Source organism: Sinohyriopsis cumingii, chromosome 4 (genome assembly GCF_028554795.1).
Source record: "Sinohyriopsis cumingii isolate HCF-2022 chromosome 4, ASM2855479v2, whole genome shotgun sequence".
NCBI lineage: Eukaryota > Metazoa > Mollusca > Bivalvia > Unionida > Unionidae > Sinohyriopsis > Sinohyriopsis cumingii.
In genome coordinates, this window is record NC_142964.1 from 88,790,414 (window position 1) to 88,810,356 (window position 19,943).

The window sequence follows — 19,943 nt, forward strand, 5'->3', positions numbered from 1 at the left end:
GTCAAGCTTATCTCTAATGGTTTGTACTTTAGTCACGGAAGAAATTTGCAAACATGTCCGGAAGGTCGACTGGAGAGAAGGTTGTTGGAAGTGGTGTAGATTTGTTCCTTGACATTAGCTTGTTAGTAATCTCGAAGAGCTCTTTGCAGCTAAACTTTCCATGATCTAAGTGTAGTGGGATGATTTCGCTGCATGGACTATATTTGTGACATTCTTCTTAGCAGCTTCATAGATTTGCTTATGAATAGCTAGTCTGGTGGAAAGCCAAAGCCTTGCAGCTTTACGGCGGTCTCTTTTAGCATAAACAAGATGACAATTAGTTTCATTAAGATCTTGTTAAATAAGCACAAAAAATTACATTATACACAAAATAAGATAACAGTGTAACATGTAAAAGACACGTACAATGCAAAGCAGAAAGGTAAGTATTATACACAAGTACTACTACTACTACTACTACTAATATAATAATAATAATAATATTCCAAGTATTAGTATAGTCTGGATAAATGTATCAATGGAAAATACCACATACTGAGACAAAAATGCTTAAGAAAAGAATACACGTGAAAAATAGCTCAAGTTGATTCACTGCAGAAAAGGTGAGCTTTCATGAATCGTGTTGCAGTTACATTATGATTAAGTTGAAGAGGCAGACTATTCCCTAAAGTTGGGTCCTGGTAATCAAAAGGATGCGTTCCAATGTATTTTAATCTAGCATTGGGAATAATGATGATCTGAATACAGGAGATGAGTGCAATTGTCTGGAAAGTGTGTATACACGATGAACTCAACAATGTACTTAGGGTTTGACATATTAAAAATGTTGTAACAAAGAAGTCACTTTTTATTTAATCCTTGATATAACCAGAAGCCTGTCAAGGATGCTACACATAGAAAATAAGTACTCACTGATAGAAATTCATTGACAAAATAAGGAGCATTTTGCACCTTTTTCATATTTATTTTTTACTATGTACTGGGGAGAAAGCAGAGAGACTGGAATCGAAATAATCAAGTATAGAATTTATAATGTAAAGATGCATCTTGAGGAGACGAATCCAATGATACCTCGTTGATAAAAATCAGTTGAGGCATTTGTGAGAAAACTGTTCTTGTGACAGGGTTAGGGTTACGGTTTTCCGAACAGATAGTGCCATTTTGGATACCGTATTCACTGAAATACTTGTCTCATGGAGTCCGATAGAAAGGTATTTCGTTCATGAAAATCGGTCGAGTGGTTTATGAGAAATTGAATTCTTGTGATTTCCCATATATTTATATAGGTTATTGTTAGGGTTACGGTTTTCTGGTATAACGTACGAATGGACCCGGCAATTCTGATGCGCTTTTGCTGCAGTACGTGTGTCATAGAGCCCAATAGATAGGTATTTCTTTCATGAAAATCGGTCAAGTGCTTTGGGAGAAAACTGGATTCTTGTGATTTCCCTTATGTTTATCATAGGTTAGGGTTAGTGTTGCAGTTTTATGGTAATACGTAAGAATGGACCCGGTGATTTTTATGGTCTTTTCACTGCAGTACGTGTCTTATGGAGCTCGATAGATAGGTACTTGGTTCATGAAGATCGGTCGAGAGAGCAAAAATTTTTTTTTTTTTTTTTGGTCATGTTGTGTTAGGAATTAGGGTTACCCATGAAGTAACTATTTTCTCAAGATCTTGGGAATTTTTCATGCGGTGTGCTTTGCTTGATCTGCCTTGGGTAAACCTATGTAAAGATGTGCGTATGTCTTTCTGCGACCTGCAGCACCCATTATAATGCGAAATGAGTATTTGGTATTATAGTGAGCAGACGGATCATCGGAGTTTTATGATACCTGTATCCAAATACGGATCTTAAGGAGATAAATCTATTGATACTTTGTTGAGAAAGAGAGCTTGATTTTTTTTGCTAAGTTATAGCCTTTCTAATAAAATTTTGACTGCGTCGTTTTTAGATGAATTTCGTCTTTTTTGGTGAATATCTTGGTAACCCCTTTGAATTGCTTGCTGACATTGGCCCTACCAAATGAGCCCGGTAAAGACGCATGCTGAGACACCTAGCCTTTGAAGGTAGCTTGAGGGCTTATGGAGTTACTTAGATTCAAGTGACAAACAGACCCTGTACGACATAAATCTGAATAAAGCCCGTCTTCCAAACTAGCACCGTAAGACAGTCTGCTTGACGTAAATTGGCCAAGTTGCCACATCACCATTTTCTGATTATCTCTATACCGCCTTGGAATTTTGACATGCGGTTTGCTTTGCATGATCGGCCTTGGTGAGACAAACATAAGGATGGTTCGCCCGCCTGTCTGCGACCTACAATGTCCCCATAATAAAAAATGAGTGTTTGGTACTAAGGTAGCGGACAGATCGTCGGAATTCTATGATACTTATGTCCAAAGATGCGTCTTCATGAGAGTAACCCAACAATACCTCGTTGGTGAGAACCGGTCGATGCATTCGTTAGAAAATCGGATTCTTGTGACTTAGGGTTAGGGTTATGTGCTTCTGGTAATAACGCAAGAACAGACAATACGATTTAAATGATCTTTTTACAGCAATACGTGTCTCATGGAGCCCGAAAGATCAGTACTTTGTTCATAAAAATTGTTTTTAGTAGTTTGGGAGAAATTCAGATTCCTCTGATTTCCCACAGATGTAGCATAGGTTAGGGTTAGGGTTACATTTTTAAGTTAATAGCCTACGAACGGATGTGACGATCTGGATGCAGTTTTCACTACGATACATGTCTCATGGAGCCGGATGGATAGGTAGTTACTTCATAAAAATCAGTCGTGAGGTTGGATAGGAAAATGGATTTTGTCATTTAGAGTTAGGGTTATATATGAAGTAACATCAATATTTCGGTAACTCATGGGATTTTGTCATGTGGTTTGCTTTGCTAGATCAGCCTTGGCGAGGCCTAATTAAAAATGGTTCGTCTGTATGTCTGTACAGCGCCCCCTATAATGTGAAATGAGTGTTTGGTGCTGTATCGGGCAGACGGATCATCGGAGTTCTATGATACATATGCCCCTTTTGTCATAAGAGGTTTCCTATGCTGGATAAAGGTAAATCTGTAATCATAGTTAATCATATGGAACTAAGTTTTATCCCTGGTATCGATGACACGTCAAGTACTAGTTCACACCAGTTACACGTATGCAATGTTTTTGTTTTATAAAATTTCAATTAATCTGCAGTTGATAATTCCGATTGAAAAATATGTAACATACAGTTACTGACCATTAAATGTTGTCTTCTGCTAACATCTTCAACACTCCCAGGACTCAGGAATACGATGTTGTCAAGAAAATTATTGTATCAGTTACTTTCCTATATATATAGTGATTGGACATATGTGTATATATTTATGCGGGTTTGTAAGGAAATTAAATTTTAAAATACATTATTGATCGGATGTTTGTTGTATCGATATTGGTTATGAACAAATATCATTATTTTATTGAATAAATGCAAATAATTACTTATTGGAGAATTTGTAAATGATTAGTGTACAGGGGCTTAGACCTTGAGATTACCCGTCTGTTGAATTAAAAACTGATTTATTTTTGGCCATGCGGCTAGAAAAGTGACCGGGTTTATATGACGGGGGGGGGGGGGGGGGGGGAGGGCGCAGTAGCCATTGAAGGGTACGAATACAGGTTGGATGATAGTCATTTTCTGAACGTACGTGCTTGCAGTGTTTGTCTACGCACCTTATCACTTGGAAGGCGTGAACTGGTATTTACCTAGGTGCAACGCAATTAGTGAAGAATTGGTGTCAACTATGTTTTTTTTCTGGGTCATACGGATAAAGAAAAAACCAAAACCAATGTGCACATACACTAGAACTAACAGGACACAGCATACAGTACATAGAAGCTCAAAATGTAGATAACAGAAGAGCAGAGAGAGAGAGAGAGAGAGATACAGAGCGAGCGAGAGACAATGTGTGTGTGAGAGAAACAGAACGAGAGAGAGCGAGAGACAGAGCGAAAGAAAGCTTGAGACAGAGCAAGAGACCGAGTGAAAGACAGCGAGCGTGAGACAGGTGCAGAGAACGAGCGAGCGAGACGCAGAGCACGAGAGACAGAAAGCGAGAGCGTGAGAGCGAGAGAGACAGAACGAGAGAAAAGCAGAGAAAGCATGAGACAAAGTGATACAGGGAGAAGATGGACAGAAAAAGCAAGTGGGACAGAGCAAGAGGGAGAGAGGGATTGAACAAGAGAGACAGAGCACGAGATAATGAGCAAAATAGATATAGAGAGAGCACGAGATATACATATGGAGACAGAGTGAGAAAAAGACATATAATCTATGTTGGGGTTTGGACCGAGACAAGGAAATCCCAGTCAAGGGGTTATATTTGTCTCCGCACGAGGCTTGCCGAAAAGGAGACAATATAATGTAACCCCTTGATTGGGATGTCCTTGTCTCAGTCCATAACCCAACGTAGATTCTTTTTCTCACCCAATAATTTCTTTTAAAGTAAAAAAGAACTTCTCACTTTTGCAATATAGTTTACGCGCAAAGAACATGTTTATGAGGACTGTGGCGTGACCGTGTCATCCGAAGGACACAGTAATTATGCGTGAGCCCGCAAAATATAATAACATAAAACGTTGCATAGTATTGAGGTATTAATTATATTTAACATATGGATGTTATATGAAATTAACAAGAAATAGCTAATATTTTTTATAAGAGAATGTTTCATTTTCATCAGATCCGATTTAGAAAATTTCGTTGTAAATAATGGAACGATACTGGGCCCACACCTCTATTGTATCAGTAGAGGCTACTATTATAACGAAAAGTGACATGTAGTATGTGTTCATGCTTGGGTTATTCACGGGTAATTAGTAATCTGTGTCACTATGGTACATAACTCTTCTTTTCTTTGGAGGTGGTGAAACTGTTTGTGACATACTTGTGTTGTCCTTAATATTGATTGTAAAATTACCCCAGTGTATAAAACACCCTCCAAATACGGACCCAAGCGGATAATCATGTGCTAAACTTTCAAGTTCACGGATTCTTTGAAAATTTATTTTTCTGTCTTGGAAATATAGCAAGTGCTATAGTGAAATTTGCTTATGGATGTGTCGACGGATAAATGATTCCTTCTGGCGGGTAAGTGCAATATTTGTCATTAAATATTGCAAATTTATTTTTGATTCAACTGGGGCACAACGGATATGCTTAACAAAATTAGAATAAAGCATGTTTGACAACACATTTCTGTCTGTTACTAAGTTTTCCGTAGTTGTTAAGAGAGTTGGGAGGCTATGAAGTGTATAGGTCTATAGTCTGTGTGCACAGATCAATATTTTCTGTCATAGTTCATTTCACACAGCATTGAGAATTTTGTCCTATCTGTAGCACGGTAAATTTTCAGGTCAGCGTCATAATTGTTGCAAACAGTATATTTTTCACACGAAGTATCTAAAACTAGTTAGGTAGCGTTAGCTACATTTAATGACGCTGACCTGAAAATGTACCAAGCAATGCGTGGAACAAACTAGCATAATATCAAAAAGCTCGACATCATCTGCATGTGTATCTCTGTCTCTCTCAAAATGGTTTTGTATGGAGTGTTCTCAAAGATGGTTTGACATAAGTTACTATGTTTTTTGTTATATATTTGTTGTTGTTTGATTTTAAAAGAACTATGTCAGGCACAGCAGAAAACAAGGGTTTCTTTTTTTAAAGTAGTTCTGAGCGCATGGACACCTTGACCGAGATAAATGGTCTGAGTTAAGAAAAGTAAGGTTAGCAAAACAACTATATTTTTCTGTTGCATGGGTGAGAAAAACAAATAATAGCCATTTGAAACTTTTATTATGTATTCCCAACCACAAGAACAACATAAAAGAATTTATAAAACATTAATAATTTTCAACAATGGTAACATCAATAGAGCAGTTCAAATACAAATATTGAAAATAAAGTTTTACAAATGTTCATCTCATGAAGACGTTTGATGAGTTTCACTAAAAACCCCGATACAATAGATGACAGCTGATAACATGAAAAAGAAACAGTGGGTCAATATCTGAAGGGCAAATAGGTCTGGTCAATTTCACGTGGACATCATATAACAGAGCAAAATCAAGACCCATTTATTGATGTGATTGAAATGTAAATAAAAGTTTGGGGTTAACAAAAGAATTACTATATACCATGATGAAAGGAGGGGAAAAAACATAATACTGTGTAGACTACCTGCAGTTTAAGGAGCCGAGCAGTGAGACCCATTGACTATGTCATCATGTCCAGTAGGAACTGACATGCAGTCACTCTAGAATTAGTACTGGAAGACAATAATAAATAAAAGGAAAACAAACTGTCCAATATACAGAAATATTCTGAACTGGAACAGCTATCAATCTATTACATCAAAGAAATTAAAAGATTTCCGACTCTCTATTAAGTTTTTGTTGATTAATACCACAAATGTTGTGTCAGTTACAATCATGAAAATAAATGAAAAAAAGACATTAAGTGTAAGTGTTTTAGATTTTTAGCGCATCATTAACAATTTTTCAGTCATATCGCTGTAATATCTGCAGTGTGACATTTTGTAGTGATATCAAGCACTGGGGCATGATGCCGCAGATGTGTAGCATCATGCCCCACCCAGTCACATTATCCTGTCACCAGGCCGATCAGTCCTAACACTAACCTCTTAATACTAAGCGCCAAGCGAGGCAGCTGCTAGTACCATTTTTATAAGTCTCTGATATGACTTGGTCAAATGTCATTCATTCTTACCAGCATGTACAATACTAGTGCATTGTCTATTTACTGAAATGTATTGATTAGGGCTGAAAGCAGCCACAGGTTTTGTAGATACAAACAATGGAAGCAGACAGTGCTGTTTTACACAAGAACAAATTTCACTGACTGGAGGATAGGGTTTCCCCCAAGGAATCTGCTGTTTTGAACCAGCCAATTGATTCCTTGAAACCATTTTATGTGTGACTATGATGGCTTTTCCACAGAATGCATCTGGATGGATTGTTTTCTTATAAAGCCTGGGCAAGATGAAGAAAAGTTGAATAAAATGTTATATTAAAAAAAGGCTTAAAACTAAACCTGACTTTAACATGGAATATGATAAATAAAGAAATGGAACTTCAAAGATTCTTGGCTGCAGAAGTTTCTGTGGCACGATGCCAACAAAGATCAAACAATTGCAGCTTGTAATGCATGTAAGAGATGGTCCTGATACCAACAAAAACCAGTGGATTGTTTGCAGGACAGGTAATCACAAGGAAAGATGCACTGTTTACAAATCAAAAAGTGCAAAGCACAATACATGTCAATTAAAATGTTTCAGTGAAAAAGTCAAATCTGATAAAGATGTTGTGGGTGATTTTTAGATTGAGTGATCAATAAATACAATATGAGCCAAACTGAGTTTTACAAGAATCTGTTTAATTAATTAAAAAAATGCACAACTGAATTAGTTAAGTAGGGTTTTCAGTAAAAATAGGAAAATAGTGAAGTAGTACAAGTTTTCCTCATTCAAAACTGGTGATGACAGCTATAACCCAAGGACCCAAAATAAATATTTTTAGTTCACATTTTTATGTAACACAAATATATATATATTAATATTGTATTGTTTCAAAATTAATAATTCACATTTTCACATTCTATTCAAAAAAGTTTATATGGAGGAAACAAAAAGCTGATTAGTTCTTTAAGAAAAAAAAATACTTTTGTACTTATACTCAAAAATGCAACCAATAAAACTTTGTATCACAGAAAACACCAAATATATAATACAATAAAATTCTAATGCATGTATGGTGCCCAGAAGAAGCAAATTAATTTGGCTAATTTTGAACAGTTACAGACTTGTTTACCCATACATTTTCTTGTCAGTATTTTAAGCAGTGTCTGTAAGTATTTTCATTCAGTGTTTCTAGCATCTTAGCACATATCACCTATGAAACAGGGCACAAACTGTAGACACTATAAATAAACTATAATTACCATTATGTAGTATTGCATGACATACTGATGATACACTATTTTGTTGTTGTTGTAGTAGGGTTTAATGCCATTTTTCAGCACAAGATAGGCTATACATGGCAGCCAGTATATATGGTGGAGGAAGAACCCGGGAAAACCCAGGAAAGAACCACTGACCCACGAGAAGCCACTGGCAAGTTTTCTCACATGCACACATTGGCTGAATCCGAGACTCAAACCCATGCAGACACAGGTGAGATGGCAGTGATCTGTAACGGAGAGCACTTTAGACCACTCGGCACCCCACACTATTCTGTAAATAACTCCTAGTTTGTAAAGACATTGATATTCAGGTACCTCTGTGTTCTAAGCAAAATCTGCAGCTATTGACCATTGACTTAAACATGTTTATATTACAGTGATAAAAACCCACAAAGGAATACCTCCACACACCCAAATTCATGCTGTTATTTACCTCTGTTACTTTCTCTAGAAAATCTGTTTTCTCAGCTTCATACATATCCGTAACATTTAAAATAAAGCCAAATCTCTACATTTTATACGCTTAAGGAAGACAATACAAAACATTATGACATAAATTGTTACCACCACCCATCCTCTCAGAAAATAATAAGTTCATCTAGATATGTGAAGGCAGTCTTATTTATTTCATAAAATCTGGTATCAGCTTTGTTAACATTTACAGTAATGGATTGCTTCTAAATACCTTGTGCAATTTTGGAATCTGGGAACATATTTGTCATTGCTTCTGTTAACTTGTCAGCTGTGCTCAATGACAAATTCATATTTATGATCAACTCACAGAGAATCACCTCAGCCCGTGTTATTTGCTTTTGAATTATGTGTTGATCACTGACTTCCTTTCCCTTCATCACTGACAAAACACTTATATTTCCCTTCACTAATGATTTCCAATTTTGCATGATTTTCTAATTCCACATGCTGTGAACAGTCATTCCATCCACCATGTGCACAGGAAAAGTCTAAGTTCTCTTTCAGACGATGGTTTAAGGCATGGCCACAGAGTATTATAGACTGGTAGAAAATGCTGCTTTCTATTTTTAGACTTTCTATTGTCATGCTAAAACTTTCTTATCATCGACAATTTTCTTTGTTTAAACAACCGGATGCGGAGAATGTTAAAATCAATGATGTGGCACAGACTGCAGACACGGACGCGGATTGAAGAGATGATACAATAAAACAAAATGGAACAAAAACCACTTACAAATTAATTCAAAAATATTAATAATAAATGCATCCTCAAATCATATTTTCTGATCAATGACCATACCGAGGGACTTTATTCTGTACAAATACGGTAAAATATGGACGAGTAAACAGGTCTGCAGTTATTTCAGATTTTGCAATAAATGCTTCAAGAAACATACAAATCATCTCCGGTTTCTTTCTATAAGGAACATGTCTGCACAGTTAATGGTTCAAAATAAAGTCTTCGTTAGTGAATTTCACAGGACAACCAGGACAGCAGAATACCTACAATGAAAGAACAGTTTCAACAGTTATAATGTTACTGCAAAAGGAAAAGTATATACATGTTACCCATGCTGCATTAAAAAAAAATATAATAGCTTATTATTTACAATAATTCTAGCATAGTGATGGAAAAATTGATCAAATCTAAATATCAGATTTTACCTTCACTGGTCAACTGTAAAAGCAGTAGTTACAAACATGGTTCCCATGCTTTTCAAAAGATAAATGTTCAGGTCATTTCCAGGATGAAATTACTTTGTTCAAGATTCACATATGACCATTACTGAATGGAATTAAAGAACATTTTGGATTATAAAACATGCATTTTCTAAATCTAAAGCTGTTTATCATTCAAGACTCTCCAAAATAGTCAGAAAAGATGAGCATGTGCAAAACCATGAAACGTATCACACAAAATAAGTTTGACTATACTCATATAAATTGGCATGTAAAGTCATTTCAACGTACAGAATACAAATTCTAATTTTACCATGCTGACCTTCACTATGTTGTTATGTGGAAACAACATAATGAACATATGCATGTTATACAATGTAAACATTTCCTATCACAGTAGGAAAGTAAAATAAAAGCTAAGTATTAAAATCTTTTCTTGAAACGAAAACAGTTTAACTTTAAATTTACCTGTGCCAAAAACCCAAACAAAATTTTTCAAACGACCTAATCTCATTAAGATGATCTAGTTTAACATCAATCATTTAAAAACATTTACAAAAAGGGTTGATTTAAATTTTGAGAAAAAAAAGCCTTCGAAAAGATAACTGCTGCATAAACAACTGAATTTCTTTAAAATCAAATTGTCTTCTTGTAATTGATAAAGCAGTCCCCAAACCTGTACTGATACAGGGGCTCGTTTTGTTTTTGAATATATAATAAAAGGGATGACAATTTCCCATTTCTCCTGTGTTCTATTTAAGATCTGAAACCAATGCTTCAAGCTACATGTCACTGTGTAATAGTTTCACACCAAAGTTCAGCTAAGCAATTCAAAATTTTGGACAACAAAATCTGGCTTAAAATGAAAAGCAGTCCATTTTCTAATCCGAATTTCCTATGAATATACAAATCCTATTTCTTACATTTGGTTTTCTAGGTTCAGGTGTGAGGTCCGAGCAATTGCATAAAAAAAAAATAGGAATTTGCTGCCACTGTGTGGTAGCGGCATATGGTAGTCACTTACCAGCAGGCCTAGCAAATTTAAACTATGTTATATAATTGATAGGAAAATGATTTATTTTCTCAAAAATGGCAAATATGGCAAGTATTATAATCATTATGTCTTTAATCCGCTGACAGACTAGACAAAACTACACCATAGATGAAACATGATCCGGTACATGCCATTTGTGTTACTAGTCAGATGAGTTCAGCCATTTGTGTTCACTTCACAACTCCAACAACGATATCAGAAGTCCAATAATCATCTGATATCAACAACATACTTCTTTTTAATGTTGTTGTACAAATATTAAATAATATTAAATGAAGGACAGATACAGAAATTCTCAACATATTTAATTCAAGAACAATGACAAGAAACCCGTCAGTTTCGCAGCAATCAGGCCAGTCTTAAAGGTGAAAATTTTCATGAATTGCGCAGACAAAATGTCTTACTTTAGTCTTTGCAGTTTCCACTTCAGGAGATGAATTGTCACCAGTGGTAATTTTAACAGCAAGAGGAAGCTAAAAAACATTCATGCATCGAAAGCATGGATCAAATGTGTACAGGAGAATGGTTGGGTTGATGAGAAGATGCTGCGGTGGATAAAAGTGTTTTATCTCAAGAACACACTTTAATACATTTTAAATTTGAGTGCGTTCACTGACATGTACTTTTTGAATGATTTAAAAGTTGTCCCACAACCTAAAACTCATAAAAACAAACAGTTCACCAAAACATTATTTTAAAAATTAATTTAAGCTGTCCCAATGTATACTGTAAATATGGTAAATTCAATGTTTTTAAAAAGAATATTAAAATAAAATTGATGTTGATAGGTTTTTCACTAACCTGCCATGACAGAACTTTAAATCCACTTGCAGATTCAGCACAATGGTGGACAGTGTCAGCCCAGGGGATATTCTCCCAAAACAAACTGCCAGTGTTCAGCTAAATAAAAACAAATTGTAATACATCAACATCTTGATCATTAATGGAGAAAAAAGATACATACATTGTCCATCTTATAGTTAAATCAATGTATGGCCACAATATTGAAGCCATGACTGATATCTGGATAGGTTGACAAAGGAATGTAGAACTAATATTGTTTTATCATATATATTCACCAAGGCTATTCAATAGTTCCTTTTCAATTTAATTGGAAAAGACAATTCATGCCTCATTTAGAAAGTCTATTGAACTGGCCACCATGTATATAATTTACGTAAAGCTACCTGTATGGCTACCACATACCTGAACTGCGAAATATACTAATTGTTGCAAATGATTACATTTTACAGCAACACTTTTCCTTATCTGAGAAATCCCTTTTTATAATCATAATATCCAAGAGTTCTGTTTCTATCTCTAAATGTTTGCACAAAGACGTACAGTAATACTGCAGGACACACACTTTGAAGTTTAACAGGAAACATGATTATCATATCTATAATTAACATCTGTAAAAAAAAAACATGCATTAAATTGGCCAACTGATTTGATAGAACAGAGACCTCTGGTAAGACAATGCTGTTACACCTTGCTAATGAAAAAAGGCAGGCTTAATAAGTAGTTTTTTAGCATGACTATTTAAGTAATGTGATTATCCAAATACTAAATGCTAAATTCGGACCTATCTTAGCTTTTTCCCACTACATCTGGATGATCATGAAACCAGCTTAATTGCTTAAGCATGTTAGTCTTTCAGGTTTCTGCAGGTCACTGTTGTTAAAACTTGCACAATGTTACAGTCCTTTATCTCCTCCAGACATTTTAAAATAGATATTGAGTAAATATAATGGGTAACAAATCCAATCATGATCTTTTTCTGTTCTTCACTCAAAACAAATAAATCTTTTTACGTTATGTTCAAACTAGTTGGCAAAAAAACTGTATTAGAAGTTTGAAAGTGGATTTCTTACATAATGTCACCTGTTTACTGTTTATTTCCTGCAGTGTTTTGTGTACATCTGCACAGTATCATCGACTGTCTTAACTCTGCACCAGTCCTTGATTTGTTACCCATGTCTCTCGCAAGCTTACATCCCTGTTTCAAAATCATTATGTCACCAACTGAATCAACACCTTTTTTTTTTTAAATACTAATAGTAACTGCTGATTAAGAAATATTTGACAAAATAAAATATAAATATGTACCATGATTACAATAATAGAAAACAAAATGGAAATGTCCAGTTTAACTAATGCTATATTTGCAACAAGTTTGTTGCTCTGGAGCGAGTGTTGGCTGTTTAAGTCAGGGCATATGGTTGTGTTGGTTTTCTTTATCTTTTTATTTGAGGAAAGCCATGACGGATATTGTTTTGAAGGCAAAGGCAAGCAAAACTTGGTTACTATAATATACACTTTTTATACCACGTTATAGTATTTTTGCACCATCCCATTTGTTTCTACCACCTTTTCATATTAAAAGGCATCAAGAATATAAAATATAAAAAATGCACAGAATGTAGTCATTTCATTCATTGATTTATAATTTTTAATCTGATCATCACTAGGGGTTCCCAAACAGTCAACTTATTGGCATTTTCAATCACCGCTCTGAAGGCCTAGTGGTTATAGCATCTGCCTCGGATGCAGGAGGTCGTGGGTTCGATTCCTGGCTGAGTCATACCAAAGACTTAAAAAATGGTACTAACAGTTGCCTCGCTTGGTGCTCAGCATTAAGAGGTTAGTGTTAGGACTGGTCAGCCTGGTGTCAGGATAATGTGACTGGGTGGGATATCATGCTACATGTCTGCGGCATGATGCCCCAGTGCTAGACATCACTATAAACTGTCACACTGCAGACACTGTAGCGATATGACTGAAAAATTGTTAAAGCTACGTTAAAAATCCAAATCACACGCATTTTGATTTTGAATTTCTAGCAACATGGTCACCATCTCCTTAGGCCAGTCAATGTTCACAAGCAATGTATGTGATGTAGTTCATCCTCTTTGAAATCAAATAATTCCATAAATTTTGGATTTACATCTCTTTGAACAAATGTATACAAGAGTTCTTCCTATTTATGTGTTCAATTTGTTTTAGAAATATTAAAACTAGAAATTGCAAATATTGGATATAGACAGAGTTTTGGCTGAAATAGACTATTCTAGAAATAAGAAATGGACACAGAGCAGTCTGTTTGTTTACATCAGAAGCTCCTGTTTGCATTGAAATACCAATAATCGGACAGTGTTAGGGACCCCTTGGTGTCAATCAGGTTAGAAATTATAAAACATTGAATGAAATGACAAACTTTTGTGAATTTTTTATATTCTTGATGCTTTTTGTTTTTAAAATTGGTAGAGGTTACAAACAAATGGGTAAAGATGCTAACAGGTAAACAGGTATTCACCCATTGATAATAACCCAGGTAAAATAATGTACAACCGGGTACCCATTAAAAAAAAAAGTTTTCCAAGTTCAAATCGAGACACAGAAGAATGATTTCAGTTTGAAGATTGTGTTGTGTGCTCACTTATTCATCATCAAAGGGGCTTGTATGGTTCCTTACAATTTACTTATCATACATGTACTATATAACAATACAAGGGAGGACACTTCTCTCCTTTCTCATGCGACCTATTTAAGAAACAATGCTGATATTTCAGATTGTGTGCCATTTTTCTCACGACCTAAATGCACCTGTTTTGAGTTCCAGATGACATCAACTCGTCAATACCTCTCGTCAACAGCAACAGTAAGTACTGATTAAGAAATATTTGATGAAATAAAATTAAAATAAAAAAAATAAAAGAAAGCACAATAGAAATGCCCAGTTTAGCTAAATGCCATTATTGCCTCAAGTTTGTGGCCCTGGAGTGAGTGTTAGCTGTTCAAGTCAGGGACGCTGCTCATATGTTTATGGTGTTTTTTTTAATACCAGGAAACCTAAGTCAGATATTTTTTGTCACGGCAAATGTAACACAAAAAGTGGTTACCATAACATACACTTCTTATATCTTGTTAGGAAAAACTGAACAAACTAAACAGAATGAAATTTTTCACTGAAATGTTTAAACTTATGGGTAAAAAAATCTGTTATTTTAAAACACTGAGAAAACAATTCAAATAAAAATTCACATGTGTAAATGTGTAATTTTTGCGTGATTTTTTTACATGAAACAGTTCCAAGAAAACAGGTGGGTTTCTTGCATCGAAACAACATCTGATTCATTCTATTTTTATACTACATACATAGTGAACCAGTCTAGGTTGAAAATAAATGGTGCCAGACATTAATAATAATAATAATAATAATAATAATAATAATAATAATCTTTAGAAGCTCTAAGTGCTTTACAACATTAGACAACACCTATAAGATAAAAAACATATAATAATATTATTACAAAAACAAATACCATGAAATTAGAAAAAAATAAAAAAATAAAAAACATGCTGAGAATATTTCAGGTAGCAAACATTAGGTCTTTAAGTTTGTTCTTGCAGTTGAAATAAGTGAGTTTTGAGAGCCCTCTTGAATGTGATCACTGTGTCTTTGTGTCTAAGTTCAATGGGCAATTCATTCCACGTTGCTGGGCCCTGGTATGCCAAAGAACGCTGTCCATATGACTTTGTTTTCATAGTGGGAATAATGAGTATACGATTGTCAGAAGGGGAGCGTAAGTATCTTGCTGGTGTGTACACATGGGTGAGGTCGGATAGGTATGTTGGACTAGAGTCTGTCAGTGAAACGTAGTACAGAGAACAAATTTTGTGTTTGATTCTGGATCGAATGCATAGCCAATGTAGGGTACAGAGCAGCGGGGAGGTGTACTCTGATCGTGGTACTCTAAGTATGATCCGAGCAGCTGTGTTTTGAACTTTCTGAAGTTTCTGGAGTAGATATTGAGATGAACCAGACAGAATTGAGTTACAATAGTCCAGTCTTGAAAGTACTAATGAACACACAAGTGTTTTAGTGGCAATATAATAAACCCCCAAACTGGGATGAATAGATGTGACTGATGGATGTTATACGACTGAAAAATGTTAGGAGAGGGATTTTGTTAAACTTAAAAACATGTTGCAATGGACTGCCATTGAGGGACGAACCATGGCAGGTCGAGTATAATACAACAATCATCATTTGGACTTTACAACTATTCATGAAAGTTACTGTAGACATGTAGACTAGTTAAAGTGAGTGTTACGCATAAATAATCTATCAATTTCTTTTGTCTCTACTATTGTACTACGGTATTTACAGTATGTTTTCAGATGGCAACAAATAATTACTTTTTTTTGTCGTCCAAAGACATTAAATTCTTTAATTAGGTGTCTGAAAACATACAGGGGAAGATAAATTTGTGGCCTCCCCCCATCCATAACGAAATTACCGTTAGCTCACATGATGACATGCTGCCATAAAGAAAAATAAGTACTTTGTCCAATACCATGGAAAGGATAATGAATGAAAAACGGGTGTGTGTGTGTGTGTGATTTGGATTTTTAACGTAGCTTTAAAAAAAATCAAGTCATATCGTTACGATGTCGGCAGTGTGACAGTTTAATAGCAATGTCTAGCAAAGGGGCATCATGCCGCTGACAGGTAGCGTGATGTCCCAACCCATCACATTATCCTGACATCAGGCCGACCAGTCCTAACATTAACCTCTTAATGCTGAGCGCCAAGCGAGGCAGCTGTTAGCATAAGATGTAGAAAAAATTATAGTGGAGCAAGATCCGAAAATTACAAAGCATATAAATGTTATATTTGCCCCCCCCCCCGAAATGGTGTCCAGAAACAAACTGTAAATACAGTGTAACTACTAATCCAAATGAATTTAGACGATTTGAGACGAAACTTTTAAATGCTGATCCAGATAAGTAGCAGACCCACTTATAACATGGGGTCAGTTGTAGACCCCATTTTATTTTACTAGAAAGTACCAAAAATCTGACCCGTATTTGTTGAACAGAGGAAATCGTGATCAAAGTTGGTAATTGAAACCTGTTGGAATTGTTATCGATCTCTCAGTGGTTCAGCATCTTGACTATAAAGGTCATTTTTACATAAAAGCAAATAACTTAATTAGACAAAGCACTTTATTGACAGTTATTGCCAACGAGATTTTAAAATGAGTATTCAGCCATTAAACAGACCAGCTAACCCTACCTCCCTTAGAGGCTTTCACAGTGTCAAGCAAGGATGGCATCATTTCATATAGCTATGGAGGTCCCTCGATAAATTACACCCTTGCCTATAGCGCAGTCTGTTTTTGGACCCGTGGTGCGCGAGTTATTAAGGGAGTGGTGTATATTGCTCCTTTTATGCTCAGATTATGCTTTTTTGCTGCTTATATTAGTAATAATTATGCTTATACCTTTATAGGGGGTTAGCACCTGTGAACCTACAACAAAGCAGTTCAGGTTCACATTTAATACAATTTTCGTTTGATTGGGTACCCAGGTAACTGATTAATAGGACTGACAGGTACCTGGTCGAAATTTCCCAAAATTTTGACATCTCTACATATGGGCGGATATGAAAATAGTTTAGGAATAATTAATCTAATTGAAAACCATACATAATGAAATCTTTCATTTAAATATTTTAATCTAAGGGGAAAACAACTCTGTTGTAACATAAAAAAAATCTTTAAAAAACTTCACTAAGTATTGTATTGTCATTTTTGGGGGATAATTTTTGTAATTATTACTTATAAGTATATTATTGCAGATAATATGTGTTTGAAAGAAATAAAATATATTAAAGATGCAAATATTAATAATACAGGGACACAAAAAACGATCCATTTATATACCCTGGACTAAATGTCGCATCTTATGTCATGTGGCATGTATTTGGCGAATGGAGAACTTACCAATGAAGAACTCGCTTAGGGAAAACTAGCCCTAGGTTGGCTGGTGAATTCACTCCAGGCTGACTGAAGAGAGAGAGAGAGATAGAGTTAGAGAGCTTCTCTGGAGAAGTGAGAGATCTTACTTGTATACTGATTAAGACTGTCAAATTTATACCTTAAGTGTTCACAAAGAAATCAATCAGTTATCATTAATACATGTAATATCAATTCTCAAAGATGAAATTGTCAATAAATACTGGCATAGTTATCACCAATTTGCTTCATGTACCAGTTGCATAAGCTCCAGCAGGTGAAGCTTAAAACATAGGTAACATTGCATGTAGAAATAAAAAAGCGCTGGATTTTATACCTCAAAAGCATCTTACATAGTTGATTGAGGGGGTAGGGGTGCTGATGCACATCTGTGAAGTTAGTGGACAAACAGATGGAGAGAAGCCTTCAGATATTCATATTTAAATTATTCTAAGCCAGGTTTGTTTTTACAAAAAAGGGTATTTGGTGATATAATTTCGTTATTACTAAAAATATGAGGCAAATATTAAATTCCAATGAAAATAATTGGGATCATTTAAAATAAATAGTTAAATAGACAGTTACAATGTGTTTTTTGGGATGGAGACAAAGCTTATGAGGTAAATTATCAGATATATGCTGAAATAAATGAGGCTGCACTTAAGCTGTTACTATCTAGGATACCACAGAGATTATTATGTTATCTTGTTTTTGGTAAGTTTCAAACAAACAAATCTGATATAATGATATAACACAACACAATGGTGACATTACTATAGTACAAGTCACATGGGTCATGTATGCACATTTACTCATTTTTATTTAAATATAAATTCTTTTAAAATTTAACACTAATTTTATTTAACCAAAGTCTATTCAATCCTAATTACTGAATGCTCTGCACCTTAACTATCTCCATGAATCTTCCAGACAAATATCTATTGCTATGGACTTTTACAATGGTGGCCATGTACTGAACTTGGGTCAAAATAAGAGCATGTCCAGTGTAATCATCACAATCGAGGGTAGTACGAAATTGTTTATCAATATGTGTAGCTTTCATTGTGACATCATAGTACGCACCATTCAATCCAGATTATACTGGATCACAACTTTAGGTTCATTTTGTCAAAATATATACGTACATTAATATTGATTTTGCCGCTGGGACCTCTTGGGGCATCTAAATAATGTCCTTCCAAAGGAATATGGATGTATAAGAATCTAAATGAAGTGAATACTTGCTACTCAAAGGAATGTAGAATCAAAGTATAAAAAATGGCACCAATTACTGAAATAGTTGGTGCTGAATGTCTACATGTCCTATGTGACTTGTACTATATAAACAAAATCAACAACAGCAAAAAGTTATTCTGCAATGACCGGCAATAATAGTCCAACATACACAGGGCATAAGTAAACACTTGCTATAGAAATGAACAGGTGTGTGTGTGTGTGTGTGTGTGTGTGTGTGGTATATCTGAATTTAAGTGTGATTAAGTCCTAAATGATGTATGTATGTGTATATGATATGTCTGCATGTGGCAGTTTATAGTGATGTCTAGCACTGGAGCATCATGCCTCAGACATGTAGCATGATGTATCTCGGTTATTCGGTAACTAAACAATTCAAGAGGCGATCATATAAAGCGGTATCCATCATTGGGCGATACCTCTAAATTAGTATCTATGATCTTCGGGGCGACTTTTCCTGACTCTTGGAATGATGATTTCTCCAAGGCACCGGTTCTCCATGGAGCTAGTCCTACATGTAAGACCATAACGCTGATATTTATGTTTTGGGCGTCAGGACTAGCACTAAAATAAAACCAACTTGTGCAGTGTCTTACATAGTAGGACTATTCATGGGGCGAGTAATCCCAAGGCGAGTTCTCGACTATTCCAGCAGCACGAACCATTTAAAGTTGAAACTCAGGTCAAAGCTAGGATTTGAACTCAGTCTATCAATTATTGCTTCAAAATACAATACGTTCATATACCATGCTCCTGAATATGCGCTCTATTTGGTTAAATTCGAATGTCTTCTCTTGTCGTCGTCTAAGCCCCAGCAAGTAACAATATTTATCTGGTAAGTTACTATCTATCTTATTCAGTAATACATTCAAATTCTACGATTGATCATAGTCGACAGACGCTTACAAAACATGACATTACAATGACCGGCCCCTAGCTGGAGAACCTGATAATAAATTTGATAAATAGCTTTTATATTTAATTAAAAAAATTATTTTTATCATTAATCCTTTTATGTGACTTATTTACATCAATTTGTACATACTAGTTGTCGTATTCAATGTTTTTTTTTTTTTGGAATTTAATTAAGCAAGGCTGATAACCAAGGCTGATCGCCGTTTTCTGAATGCTATCATACCTGAAATGT

At 35.2% G+C, this 19,943-nt stretch overlaps 1 long non-coding RNA gene across 2 annotated transcripts; it reads right to left on the reverse strand.

The window, feature by feature from the left end:
- Nucleotides 1-5,831: 5,831 nt before the first annotated feature.
- On the reverse strand, nt 5,832-19,888 carry LOC149801625 (uncharacterized). 2 transcript variants are annotated; one of them, XR_016420699.1, is made up of 4 exons: nt 19,543-19,888; nt 17,531-17,593; nt 11,541-11,639; nt 5,832-9,508 (listed from the first exon to the last, which is right to left on the reverse strand). It is a non-coding gene; the product is annotated as an uncharacterized LOC149801625 (long non-coding RNA). The 2 variants fall into 2 exon arrangements; XR_016420700.1 differs by having other exon boundaries at nt 19,393-19,888.
- Between the last annotated feature and the right edge of the window lie 55 nt (nt 19,889-19,943).